Source organism: Nuphar pumila, chromosome 7, assembly GCF_984573655.1.
Source record: "Nuphar pumila chromosome 7, dmNupPumi1.hap1.1, whole genome shotgun sequence".
In the NCBI taxonomy this organism is placed as follows: domain Eukaryota; kingdom Viridiplantae; phylum Streptophyta; class Magnoliopsida; order Nymphaeales; family Nymphaeaceae; genus Nuphar; species Nuphar pumila.
In genome coordinates, this window is record NC_143255.1 from 6,509,777 (window position 1) to 6,524,782 (window position 15,006).

Consider the following 15,006-nt stretch of genomic DNA (forward strand, 5'->3'; position numbering starts at 1 on the left):
ATTTTTGGTATTCTCATCCTAGGATTTTCCCTTCACTGAGTCTTGGTCACTCGGGTCACTTTCTTTCTCTTAGACCTCTTATTGGATCTCAAAATTTTGAATAAGGAGTCTTTGTCCCCTTGTAAGCAGCATAAATGAATTAGGATTTTGGACACCCCCCTCTATCTTAGGATCCTCTGTAACGTCCCAAAATCCCCAGACTTGTAACTTTTAGAAAAAAAATTGAAAGCCTTGAAATCATTCGTTTATCAGAGTTTTAAATAATAATTTAGTGAAAATGGTATTTTTAAAACAAGTTAACAGACCTTGGACGCATTACTTGTGAAACCTTTATGCAAACTTATAGAAATGTCCTCAGGAGCGAAACACCAGGAAAAATGTTTCATCTTAATACCATCACGTCATCGTGTTATCGCCTATCTCGTAAACCTAAACATCACCTGTACCATAAAATAGGTCAGTTTTATAAAAAACTGGTAGGTGTTCAAGTAAGACAATATGAAACACAAATTAAAGCAAAGCATACTATGCTAGCATGATAAGCAATTTAATTCAGTAATTAAACTACACTAGCATGGGCATTTAACTATACAAGAAGTAATCTATCTCTAGCATTAGCATTTGATTAATGCAAGCAAATAAGCAGTTAACTATCACAATATAAGCAATTTATAATCTCAAGCTATAAGCAATTAATTAACACAAATAAACAATTAATTAACACAAAGAGGCTCAATCATAAGTAGTGTGAATAAAGCTAACATATGCATCAAATGCATTCATGATACACAATTCAATAAGTTAACATGAACAAATCTAGATTCAACAAGTAATATCAACACAATAACTTTATTTCGATATTAGCTAAAATGCGGGTGCGCACAAGGCATGACACATAGAAACAACAGAGACTAATATGGGAGTTTATTATGTCATGTATTTTAGATACCCCAAGTAGCTTGCTCAGTCTGCTTCTAAGGAGACAGAATGATCGAGAGAGAATTCTTCAAAGGCATTTATAACAAATGATGCATCAAACTTCTGCAGAAGTCTGTGAGATCTATCACATAGGATAATTTTTGGTAGTCTCATCCCCTAACTTCGATGACTAGGAACACCAAGTCATTTTCCCAATGGGTGGTTGTTAACAACCTATCCATTAGAGTTTTTGTACCATCCCATCCTCTCTCTTGACGGAAAACAACAGATTGAATGAGTGCTTCGAGTTTTATTTAAATAAAGACTCATTCTACATGCTCTGATCTTTTCGACTCACTCGAACATCTTTTTTGTGAAGGCAAAATATTAACAACGTGCCATTGCATGTTCGAGGTAACCATAAACCTCTTGTCCTACTTATCATAGTATACAACGTACATATCTATAAGTACAACCACAATGAGAGGGGTATGAGTTTCTCAAAGAAATACCCAACTTTAATGCATTGTAAAATAAATGATGCAATTATTTTAATTTATATTTAACATGCTCTGGTCCTTTAAACCAACACGAGCACCTTGTCGGTGAAGGCGAAACATCAACAACGTTTCATTGCACATTTGAGGTAACCACAAACCACTTATCCTATTTATCGTAGTACGTAACGTACCTGTCTAAAAGTACAACCATGATGAGAGGGATATGAGTTTCTCAAAGAAAACCCCAACTTTAATATGGTGTGGACGAAGCGATATAATCATTTTAATTTATATTTAACATGCTCTGGTCCTTTAAACCATCACAAGCATCTTGCCGGTGAAGGCGAAACATCAATAATGTGCCATTGCACATTCGAGGTAACCACAAACCTCTCATCCTACTCATTGTAGGGTAACGTACTTGTCTAAAAGTACAATCACGATAAGAGAGGTACGTGTTTCTAAAAAAAACTCCAGCTTTGTTTCACAAAAGAAGTGATGCAACAAATATTTAGTTTGATAAGATCATGTCTTTTAACCACTTGAACAACATTATATAAAATAAAGGATACGAGATCATCATAGATCTTTCATCCAATATATCGCAGCATCAGCATGTTGCACAGGACTCGCGATACTGTTTACGATACAGGTTTCTTGAATGGGGTTCTCTGTATTTTATCATTCTTAGGTCATCGTTTATTGTTCTCACTATTTTTAACAGACTCTTTGTCCTGAATAATCTTAACTTATTCCAATTTCTCAAGGCCTTGTGCGGACAGTTGTCTTCTATCGTGACTTCGCTTAAAGTGTCATTCTTTTTCAGAATGGTCTATCTTTTCACAAAAGACACAAACATAACATCATATTGAGATCTAAAATCAATAAAGATCCGATTCTCTAATCATGCTACAACAAAAAAGCCAAAACTATAGATTCGTAACTGGCTATCTCAATCAACCTCAGAAAATCATCACAATTTACCATAACTCTTTATATAATCAAAATTCACAAGATCCAAGCTGGATCACCTGGTCTGGAAAATGTATAGCCTTACAAGGAGTTATCGTCGTAGATGGTCTATCTGGTCTTGGATAATATACTTCCTTACAAGAATATACCGTCTTTGCGGTTACCCGTTCTTGGATAATGTACTTTCTCATAGAGATTTACCGCTCTAGCTGGATTACCTGATCTTGATCATATGTACCCTTACAGAAAATCCTTTGGGGACATGTCCTCAATAGGTACCATATTCAGTGAAAACTATTATAATACATGCATAAATACAATTGACCATTTTCAGGGTTGATAGCGACCAACACGGGAACAAACATGTATACCATCAATATGCATCACATCATATATCACTTCATATGACACTTAAATCATAAAACCATATATTTCACCGGTAAGGTTTCATGAACTATTGTTCACTATTGAACTCAAACATTTATCGCATACATTCATAATGTTATTTTACGTGACATTTAAATCATATCATACAGAAGCATAATGTTCTACACATCATATCATGGCAATAAGAAATATTTTATTTTGTAAATTGAACCTCAAAGCATGCGAAAAAAAACATAAGTTTTATGTATGCACACGTGAACATGCATAATTCATAATATGAAACGACTAAACCTTAACATACATTACTCTTACGTAGTTTGAGTTATGCACACAAGATTCAAGTCATATATGCATCTAAGACATTTAGATCATTGAATCATTTTCATGTGTATTCATAATTCTTATATACAATAAGTCGAATCACGTTCAACCATTCCAGCGTAAAACATACGTACATACTTTCTAAATAATTTAGTTAGATATTCATGATACTCATCATTTATGATATACAAGTATGATATATTCACTCTAACAATCATAATGCAATCATTTGCAATGAAACTATGTAGACGTAATATATCATTCACCTAATAAGTCAAAACTAATCATTTGTAAGCATGATGCATCATTCAATTTACCTAATAAGTCAAAACTAATCATTTGTAGGCGTGATGCGTCATTCACCTATACGCTCTCAAACTTTACTTTGCAAAACTATATATTTGACAAGTTAGATTCACAAAAAGAAATTTTTTTCTTAAGAATTTCAGCGCCCACGCGAAAACCCGCATCTTTCAAAAAAGAGCATAAATAGAATACATTATAACCAAATATCTTATTTTGACATGAGTTATCCTTCAAATCGTGGGTACATCATTATGCAACTCACAAGAAACGAGATCTCCATGAATCTCTCATCCATCTATCGCAGTATCTGTATGATGCACATATCTCACAATACTGGTTTTGATAAACAAGGTAAGGGTTTCTCAACAGAACTACACCCAAACATATGCTCATGCCCCTAATCGGGGTTATCCGAGTCATATCGGATACACAAACCGAAGTAGTAAAAATACTTTTTCCAAATACATCGATTTAGGAGACTTGTTGTGATTTTGCAATCAGGAAGGACTTTCAAATTCTGCTTTTTACAACTACACATTTGAAAAATAGGTTCACACTAGGAATCCCTTTTTTAGAGAACTCAAGTGCATAAGTGTGACTCACATCTTTTAAAACAACGAGCAAAAATAGGATATGATCAAGGCTGCACTTATGTAAGTGTAAGTCAGTAAAAATGTGAGCCCGAGCATAATATAGTGCAACTGCATGACGCAAGTAATCCTTATTGTGCGAAACTATGCATTAAGTAGAAAAATGCGTAAGCAGTGCATGAAGTACGAAACCGTACCTCAGCTAAATAAATGCGTAAGCAGGTAAATGCATAAAGCAAATAGCTTGTGCACTAAAGTACGACGACAAAGTAAATGACAAAAAGCAGTAATTGCAAAAGCAGTAGCATATGCACTAAAGCGCGACATCAAAGTAAATGACATAAAGCAGTAAATGCAAAAGCAGTAGCATGTGCACTAAAGCGCGGTGGCAAAATAAATGACATAAAGTAATAAATACAAAAGCAGTAGCCTATGCACTAAAGCACGACGGCGAAATAAAATGACATAAAGAAAATGACAAGGATCGCAAAACTACATCCTTGAGTTAAAATGCACATATATTTATTTATTTTTGTTTAAATATTAAATGCTTAATTTAGTTTGTTTATTGTCCTTTGCGTAACTTTTTCGTACCTTGGGGATCTTGAGGTTGTGCTTGCCTTCAGGAGTAAGTAACGAAGGGCTCAGGCCGCGAGATGAGAGCAAGATCCGTTGTGTGAGCTGTGAAAGACAAAAAGTGTGAATATATATACAACTATTCGAAAAAAATAAAGGGGTCGAAGACCCTAAACAGGGAGAAGGAGGGGACTTAGCTCACTCACAGGAGTGAGCTCTCTAGGCCCCAACCTTGAAAACATAAAGGAGGGAGGGGTGGGGTCGACTTGGCTGCCAAGCCAGGCCTAACCTTGGCTCAAAGGCAGTCGAGGGGGAGCAAGGGTGGGCTCGATTGTCAGGCCGAGCTTGGCCCCAACCTGATGAAGGAAGAGGAGGGAGGAAGGGGTTTAGCCATTGTATGCCTAAGAATGCAGAGAGAATGGAGAGAGGGGTCCGACCCCTCCTCTACATAAAGAGGGAGCAAGGAGGGGTCACCCCCCTTCCTACAAATAGAGGACGCACGGAGGGGCTCAACCCATTTCTTGCGCACGGAGGGAACGGGGAGGGGCTCAGCCCCTCTCCTGCAAACAGGGGACACAGGGAGGGGGCTCAACCCCTCCACTATGAAAAAGGGAAATAGAGAGGCGGAGGCAGCCCTGCCTCTTATTTTCCTGCAGGCCGACAAAGGCAACGCCCCTGCCACCTGTGTATTTCCAGCAGGCAGGGGCAAAGCCCTTGTCGATCAATCAAATGCAGACAACATGGGGCATCACCCTTGCTGGCCTGCCAGAAAATGAGAGGGAGGGGAATAGGCTCCGCTGATCAATCTAACATAGGCGGTAGGGGGCGTTGTCCCTGTCAGCCTGCCAAAAAAGAAAAGAAGGAGACAAAGAAGAAGACAAGGAAGAAGAAGAAGAAGAAGACTTGAGGGAAGGGAGGGGTTACCTGAGAAGGGGTCGTCGGACGGGGGGTCTATCGGAACACGATGTGCACGAGAGAGAGGAGCGTCTGATGGAAGTCGTTGATGCAGTCAGAGAGAGGGTATTTAGCAGAGGGTGAGAACCCGAGAGGAAGGAGCGGGAGACGAGAGCGGGGGGAGGTGCTCGTCGGATTGAGCTTGTCGGTGAGATGGGGCTCTGGCGGCAGAGGGAACTCGAGAGAGGAGGTTTGGGCAAATGAGGAGAGAGAAAGGCAGAAACCCTACCCCCCTGCGTGCTTTAAATAAGCATGGGGGAGGTCTTACTAAGTTTGGATCCGAGTCGGATATGGATCCGACCCGGGTCAAAAAAAATTTATGTGAGTTTTTACATCCTCAGCTAACAACTCAACATCATTGGTTGGTTCCACGATAACCTCCTTCTTAGGTCTATCATGGCTTGGGACAATAAACAAGAATGCAAATAATATCACCTTACAAACAATTTTGAAAACTAGGGTATCTTAGTTATTAAGCTTTCATGTAGGCTCACTCCAGAGTTCTATAGGTAATGATCTTCCTTCTAGATCGTCCACTATATACCCAAGCTAATGCTTTTGGTTTGTGTGGTATAAATTTTAACTCCTTGGTTAGCTGTCAATATACATGAGTGAATGCTCTTGGTATGAGCAAGGGGATCTTTCGATCCAAGAAATAGGACAAAGTATTTTAAAAATGAGCACACATGAAAACTGAGTGGCTTTCACCTAGGAAGAATTAGGATAAAGAGAAGAGAGCAAGAATGACGAATACATTGTTCTCAAACAAAATTTTGAAAGCATTTTTGGGGGTAGAAATTTATTTTTTTATAATGTATGTGATATGCAATGTCCTAAAAATGTGTTGACACTTCAAAGATGCTTAGAGAAATCAATTTCTTTTAGTGAGTCCCATCAGGTGTGCCACAAAAGAATTATAGGACCAAAATCCTACATTTGAAAATCTTTTATTTGGAAAGAGACTTTTAAAAGAAGATATTTTTTTTAGAAAACTGACTTTTTTTCAAAGAGATGTGGGGTCCTCGTCGATATGAGGTCAGAGCGTTCATCCCCATGTCACGAAGGATAACCCAACTAAGGTAGAGATTTTCTTGAGAATGTGATCTTCTCAAGCTTCCTTGAGCAACTCTGAAGTAAGTCTAGAGTGATAGACTCACCCAAGGGTTAAAAAAAGAAAACAAGTATATATATGCAAGTTAATAAAAGTGATTTGAGAAAAATTATAAGAAAATAAATATTTAAATAAAGAGATGGAGAGAAAATACTTACTCAGGCTTTTGGTGAGCCCTTGCTCGTGCATTGGTGGAATCTCCTCACCCAAGCATGAACCAACAATCTGGCACCGTCTCCCCACTATGACCAAGAATCCTATGTGAAAAAGAAATTGTTCATAGAAAATGCTATTTTATAAAATGAGAAAACAACATAAAAGTAAATTATTCGTAGGTAAAAAGAGTACCTCTTTTATATTTTTCAAGCTTGATGGTCAACCAAATGAGAAATCTAGCTTAAGATTTAGGAAAACTAGTTAAGAAAGCTACTTAAATGAGCTACCTTGCTTAGAGAGAGTTGAAAATTTTACCTAGAGAAGCCGCTCTCCGAACTGAAGGAAGAAGGTATGCAGTCACAATTCTCCATCGATGCGCACATACTCAAGTAGGGAAGCTCACCCAAATTCATAATGTGTAAATTGAGGTGCAATGGGAAGTATTTATAGGTTTCCTGCTAGATTATGCACCCAAGATTAGCACCAATCTATGGCACTGCCGACAATCTAGTCAGCCCACATTGATCCCCTCAAGCTAGGTCAAATCTAGGTCAGGTTCATATCTGGATCTGGATCTGGAACATGTGTCAAAGATTGGGGCATATCCAATCAATGTTGGCCCAAAGAATTGTGTTGATCTCCCAAAATGGGTCGAACCTGGGTTGAATCAGATTCAGATCCAGTCCAGACCTAAATAGTTTGGTGTCATTCTCTTAGATGGGCGCTAATTCATTGGATCTAGGCCTAGATCTCATGGATTTGAATTTGGATCTAGGCATGTTGTTAATACATTGGATCTAGGCTTAGTGCTAATCCAAATAGATTGACCCTTGTATTGTCCTGGATCTCATGGATTTGGATTTGGATTAAGATCTATCTGATCCAATTTAGACCCAATCATATCGACACCGGGACTTTCTATTGGCATGGATCTATTGGATTTGAAACCAAATCAAACTGAATTTAGGTTTGGATCGAGTCCAAACCCAATCTGATCGACACCAGTGCTTAGCACTTGTGTGGATCTTATTGGATTTGGTTTTGGATCATATAAAAATTCAGGACTTGTTCTTGACACATTAAAAGAAAAAACCTATAACTTGAGATTTGTAAATTTATTTGACAAAAGGTTTGGTGAATTTGAAAGCTAACAACGTTGGCTCAAAACCAAATTTGATCATTTGAAAAGCCAAGAATGCTCTTAAAGTAGGCCCTAGCTTGGGGACAAGTCATTTTTAAGATCTAAAACCTTGTTTTAGTTATAACTCCTCCCCTCATTGAAGTGATTTTTAGGTGGTTTCAAATATAGAAATCTCTACTTTTGGTTAAAAGAGGTTTAAGACGTTATTTTATAGATGAAGGTTCGGTAAAAACCAGATTTTATTAGAAAAGGAATTCAAACACACACAAACCTTTGATTTTGAAAAAATATATAGAATTCTTATCTTTTTTTGACAGAAAAATTTGGGGTTTGGCAGACCCTATCAGATATAAAACTATATACCATTGGGATTCGAACTTGCGACATCCCAACACAAGGTACTAACTGCTCCTGCCAGGCAAGCGGAGACCCCTTGGATAGAAAATTCTTATCATTAAAAGGTCATTTTTATATAAAAAAAAAGTTTACTTGCACACTAGAAGAAGCAAACTCCTCGTTTGCCAATAGCTTCTCATAGAAAAGGGAATGCAGTTTCACTTGGAGATATAAAAGGACCATACTCTGGTAGATCGTCGTAATCGTATTTTCTTGTAATAGGATACGGTCTTGGAGTTGGGAGTTGGGATGGCCATCGGGTCGGGCAGAGCAGGCCCAATTCAAGGCACCCTGAGAGGTCATATTTCTATTTGAGAGATGACAAAAGGGGGGCTTCTTCTGTTGCTATTCTTCGTAACCTAAAATTTTCCAATAGGGGTTTTGGATCTGGGTGGAAAGTGCCCAACCTGACCCGTTTAGGTAGGTTGCTGGTTCTCATCCTGAGACTCTATGTAAGGTCGGGTCAGGGTTGGCACACTTAGACCCGACCCATGCCCCGGCCCTCCTCTCTCTCTCTCTCTCTCTCTCTCTCTCTCTACACCCCAGATTCTCCCCGATGCCAATGTTTGCCATTTCGTCTGCCCATTCGTTGTAAGACGAATGGGCAACAGCAGTGCACACCCCCTTGTGGTTCTCTCTCTCACTATATTTAGCTTTGCTGAATTGGGTCTGTCTGCTTTTCTGGCACACAACCCTAACCTTGGTGGTTAAGATGCTAAATCTCCTTATTCTTTTCAAACTATATTATTCAAAAGGCTTGATAGGGTTTAAATTTTATGTTTTTTTTTTCAATTAGCCTAATGTATTGTTAGAGTTTAGGTTTTTATGTAGTTTTTTTTTATTGAAAATACTATGAATGTTTAGTTAGGGTTTTTGTCTGTTTGTTTGAATTAGCAATAGGCATGAGTAATGAATGCTTGATTTTTGTTAGAATTAGGGATTTTTTCAATTAACTTATTTATGATTTTTTTTAAGACTTTGAGTGTTGTTTTGGGTTTTTTCAAACGATATAAATATGTATGTAATTAAGTTTTTAGGGTTTTTTTGTGCTATTTTCTTTTCAATTATTATTAAGTATGATTCTATTAATGAATGCTTATTTTTTGGTTATCAAACCCTTAAATCTTTGCTTTTTGTTAGAATTTAAGTTTTTATTTTGGTTTGTCAAATAGCATAAATATTTAATTTTGAGTTTTGCTTTTCTTTTAGTTAACATATTTATGAATGATGTTTATCAAGATTTAGGGTTTTGATGTGGAGTTTTTAGAATGACATAAATATTAGTTTATGATTCTAAGTTTTTTCTCAATTAACATGTTAATTTTTTTTATCAAACATAAATACATAATTTATAAAGCTTGTTTGTAGGATTAGATATTTGATTTATTTTTTTTAATGTCATGAATTAGTACAGTTTATTAATAATCATTTTTTCTTTTTACTTTGTGATTGTGCCCAGAATCCTGACTCCCCTGTGCTTGGATGCATTCGTTGATGCCATGGAGGACATGTTTGGATACCTATTTCACAGATAGATCCCACAAAAGTTTTCAGAGCCTTCGTGTTCAAGATGAACGGCATCTAAAGCACAAAAAACTAAAGGCTGAAAAACAAGCAAAAAATGATGGTGTTTGAATTGCCGTTCATATCATAGATCAACGGCATCCAAGGTTGAGCTGATAAGCACTCAATTTATTTATTTATTTTTCTTAAAAACCGAATCAAAACAAAAAACTTAAACAGTTGGCAGACAGCTTTGTGATTTTCCGTGCGAGCACGTCAACTAATGGGAAAACAACGTATCACGTGGTGGTTATGAAATGTTGTCAGTATATATAGTTTGGCCAACTATTCAATTGAATCGGCCGATCACGTGATGCTCAAGTGAATCGTTCTGAATCGGAAAAAAATAATTAAAAAATATTTCATGTCAATCACACAACTTGATACAACTATTAAAATAATTTAAAAAATTAATTTTAAAATATTTTTATATTTATTAAAAAACATCCGTATTCAGGTCAGTAACGATACGATATGTATCAACCGATCAGGAGTAAATGTGTAATTGTCAAGGGACGGTGAAGATGTCAAATCACTTTTTTAAATTGATTTGCTCTCCTTTACGAGTGATTACGTCACGGATGACATTACAACATAGTTCAACTTTGAGTCGTAAGAGCCAAACACGTTTCTTCTCTTTCACGGAAAAGGTTTGCCAAACTGGGTTGAAGCTCAACCCTGCGTTTCGTTAGTAATTGTTGTTAGAATCTCTTTGCAAACACGTTCTTTCCGCAACAGAAATGGTACATAAGCCAATAACATCAAACCCGGATACCATTTTCTCCGCCTTAACTTGTTACTCTAGAAGCAAAACTCCAATTAAAAGTAGGGGTGTCAACGGGTCGGACTCAAGTAGAGCCAGACTTGGATTAGATTTTTGGGTATGGTATCGGATTTGAACCTGAGTCTAATTGGGTTCACTATAAGAAAAACCATACTTGTATCCGATAAAAACTGCATGAACTAAACCCAGACCAGACCTGGTAAAACTATATTTTTTTTATCATTTTTACATTGAAAATTTATGAATCTTAATTGGAACTCAGGTCGCTCCTATGCACATGCCAACGCTTAGCATAAGCCCCAAGGGCAGGAGTCTTGGTCTCGGAGTTTTACGTTGTCATCAGAATGATGAACATAAATATGACAGGCTGAGTCGGTCAGGTCTGTGTCTGGTGTGGTTTGTTGAGGTTATAAAAAAAAATTGTAAATTATAAAACAAAAATAAATTAATACAAATTGAATTGGGTCAATTTTCACCGAAAAAATAGGATGAGGTTGACCCCTTGACTGTCGGGCCAAACTCATCTACTAAAGGACTACCTTCCTTTCTAGCTTTCGAAGGAGAGAGAGAGAGAGAGATGAAGGCAAGGAAAGTGGTTATGTTCCCGACGCCCGGAGCGGGGCACCTCGTCGCCATGGTCGAGCTCGCCAAGCGGATCCTCCACCACACCCCCAACCTCTCTGTCACCATCCTCCTCATCCACCCTCCCTTCACCTCGGCTCTGTTCTCCTCCGCCACCTCCTCCCACGTCGAGTTCACCGCCGCCTCCGGCCTCGCAATCGACTTCATCGACCTCCCCCAACTGGACGCCCCGGAAGGCGAGGGCCTCATACAGAACCTCCGCCTCATAGAAGCACACAAGCCCCTTCTTTCGGAGACCCTCGCCTCACTGTCAACCACCACCACCACCACCACCATCGCCGGCTTCGTCGTCGACATGTTCTGTGTCGCCGTCACCGGCGTCTCCGTCAATCTAGGCATCCCCACCTACGTCCTCTACACCTCCGGCGCGGCCATGCTCGCCTTCCTCCTCCACATACCGACGCTGGACCAGAAGTACCAGTCGGATTTCAAGGACCTGAGGGATGAGGAGATCGAGATTCCGGGTCGGGATCCGTTTCCTTCTTCTGCTGTACCGGTTCCGGTCAAAGAGAAGAAGTACCCGATCTATCAATGGTTCGTGAGCGCCGCTGGGTTCTACCCTCGACTAGACGGAGTGCTGGTCAACACCTTCCACGAGTTGCAGCCACGAGCCATGAAGGCCTTGACCGACGGGCTCTGCCTGCCGGGTCTCCGCACCCCGCCCGTGTACCCCGTCGGACCCCTGCTCGGTCTCGGATCCGGACCCGAATCATCCGGTCACGAGTGCCTCAAGTGGCTCGACCAACAGCCAGATTCTTCCGTGGTCTTCATGTGCTTCGGCAGCATGGGCGCGTTCTCCACGGATCAGATCCGGGAGATCGCGTGCGGGCTCGAGCGGAGCGGTCAGCGGTTCTTGTGGTCGGTCCGGGTCCGGGAGACCGGGTCTCTAGGGTTCTCCCAGCCGAGAGACGCGGACCTGGACCAGGTGTTGCCGGCCGGGTTCTTGGACCGGACCAGACACCGCGGGTTGGTTTGGCCGAGGTGGGCTCCACAGATCGCAATCCTGTCGCACCCGGCGGTCGGTGGGTTCGTGTCGCATTGCGGGTGGAACTCGACTCTCGAGAGCGTATGGTTCGGCGTCCCCATGATCACTTGGCCGCTATACGCGGAGCAGGCGATGAACGCTGTCGAGCTGGTGAACGATTTGGGACTCGGTTTGGGCTTGAAGAAGGAGGGTGGGGGCAGTGAGGCATTAGTGAAAGGGGAGGAGTTGGAGAGGGTAGTGAGGAGTTTGATGGAAGGTGAGGAAGGTAAGAAGGTGAGGGAGAAGATGAAGGAAATGAAAGAGCTGGGAAGGAAAGCAGTGGAAGAAGGGGGTTCTTCGTACACAAATCTGGCTACGTTAATTGAAAGATGGACCATTAAGTGACCCGGTTCTCGGTGAGGGTTTGACACTTTCGTCTGGCCTAGGCCTTGAGGGGTCCGACTCTTGCATCCCCAAAAATAGGCATTACTCAAACACAGGACAAACCCGCCTCAAGGACCGCGTTGTTGTTCCCCAATAGTTTGTCGCGCATTGCAAACACACCCTTAAGGTTTTCTTCTTAGCTTGGTGTGGGTATTTATTTCTCACTTTCATAAAGCTTTCTTATGTATTCAGTATTTGTAGCAATCGAGTGCGTTTGAGATATGTTGAGAGTAGATGTAAAGTCAAATATATCGTATCTATATCCGAATGATGTGTGATGCTTTCAAAAGAGAATCCTAATTCTGAATCCATTTAATATGTTTCAATTAAGTTGATTTTAATGTTACCTAGATCTACATCCAACTGATTTAGTAATTGAGTTCATTGAGAGAGAGAGAGAGAGAGAGAGAGAGAGAGAGAGAGAGTAAAAAATAAATCCTCATACAACTATGAGGAAAACAATTCTCATCTGGGACCAAGCAAACGTGCTCTTACTGTTAAACATGTGAAAGTTTCAACTTTCATATGAAAACAGTTCACTTTCTCACTTATCAGACATGCCCTAAGCGCCCGTTTTGTGTCCCAAGAAACAGTGCTCCGCAGCATCTCTTCCGCGGAAACCCCTCCTACTGAAAAGGAGTAGGACCAACCTCCCCATGGAAAAAGGATACTGCAGAAGGGGGGGGGGTCCCCATTGAAAACAGGGTAAGTACCCTTCCCAGTTTCCACAGGGAAAGGGAAGCCCTTTTCTGCGTTACCGCAGTGGGGGCCTGTGAAAATGCATTGAAAACCGTGCATCCTTTCCACGTGAAAAGGGAAGCTTGTGTTTGTTGGGATGAGTGGCCATTATCCGCTCATCTCGGCATATCCACGAACATGGGCCCATTCGTGAATATGCGCTCATTCGTGAATATGCCTGGGCAGTTATAAAAACAAAGTTTCAAATAAGCTTTTTAATAAAACCGTTTAAAATGCCCGTTCCTGAACCTATCTGCATAGCTGAGCCCAAAAAAAAAGGAATTTGATAGATGGGAAAAATTATAAATCATGCTCAACACGATGTGTAAGACATATAGCACAAGCCAAAAAGCTTCTCGAAGCAAACCTTACAAAAGGTTAAAACAACTGATCTTCTTCTCTCTCTTCTCCTGTTTTCAAAGATCTCTGCTCAGTCCTTCTGCTGCTTCGTTCATCTGCTGCACAATCCACCCATCAGTGGCATCAGAGCGAATTGAGATCCTTGGAGTCCGCTGCATCCTTCTACTTTCGCCTATCAAAACCTGCAAGGAAAGTGTGACAGGTTAGTTGAGCTTCAGAAAGCTCTCTTTTTTTTGTGACTGTAAACTTGCACAGTCACAGAATTTTTTTTTCTCTCGCCTGAGGGACTCTAAGAGCATAGACCCGAAACTGAAAAACATCAATGTGGTCCCGACGGGGCTCGAACTGTGCTGCTTAAAGATTTTTCTTCGTTTGATTTCTGTGCTGCCTCTGCGTATCTGAAAAATCATATATGTGAGAATAGTTTTTTTTTTTTTGTAGAAATCTAAAATAAGAATACAAATCAAATAAAAAAGAAGAAAACTATCCTCCATTGATTTGTCGTCGATTTTCTTTTCTGGCGACCACTGCTATTTTATCAACGACCCCGACCTTTGACTGGCCTTTTCTGTTTTCTCTCTCACCTCGTATGAATCTGTAACCGGTAGGGAAGACATCCACCAAGGTTTCTGAAAAAGGAAATCAAAACAAAAACACCGAAAAACTTATATGAGAAAACACCAGAAAACAAAGAGAACACCGGAAGTCGGGCATTTGGCCAACGTTCTGGTTTGGGTCTTCTCTCAAAGATAGATCTGAGCCAGGAACACCGACCCAAACACACGGCAAGGCTTTCCACCAGAATCCGTGGCTGGAAACTCGAAAGAGTCTCGCGGCATCCCTGGCGAACCTTCGAGAGAAGAGAGAGAAAGTCGACTGAAAAAATAATTTTTCAGTTGACTTTAGGGTATTTATACCCTGTGGTCGAAATTACCCAAAAAACCCCTCCTTTTTGCAGATTATTTAGAAAAACTGTTGTTAAAGATTAAATTGCAACCCACATATCTTTTTTTTTTAATTTTTGCTAAAAGAGTGTTGTATGTGTGATTTTATCAAAATTCCATTATAAAGCCCAAGAATATTTAAATTTACAGAAACAAGCTTTTCTGTTTTAGTATTAGTGTTTATCCATAATTCCTGCTAAAGACCGCTTCTATTATTACTATTTTTTTGGCGTAATACT

The 15,006-nt window shown here is 40.0% G+C and overlaps 1 long non-coding RNA gene and 1 pseudogene across 1 annotated transcript; one reads left to right on the forward strand and one right to left on the reverse strand.

Annotated features, from left to right (window-relative positions):
- Positions 1 to 236: 236 nt before the first annotated feature.
- On the reverse strand, positions 237 to 5,669 carry LOC149831002 (uncharacterized). Its single transcript, XR_016432978.1, has 3 exons — positions 5,495 to 5,669; positions 4,589 to 4,675; positions 237 to 440 (listed from the first exon to the last, which is right to left on the reverse strand). It is a non-coding gene; the product is annotated as an uncharacterized LOC149831002 (long non-coding RNA).
- Positions 5,670 to 11,252: 5,583 nt separating this feature from the next.
- Positions 11,253 to 12,686, forward strand: LOC149831003 (UDP-glycosyltransferase 88B1 pseudogene; annotated as a pseudogene).
- Positions 12,687 to 15,006: the final 2,320 nt, after the last annotated feature.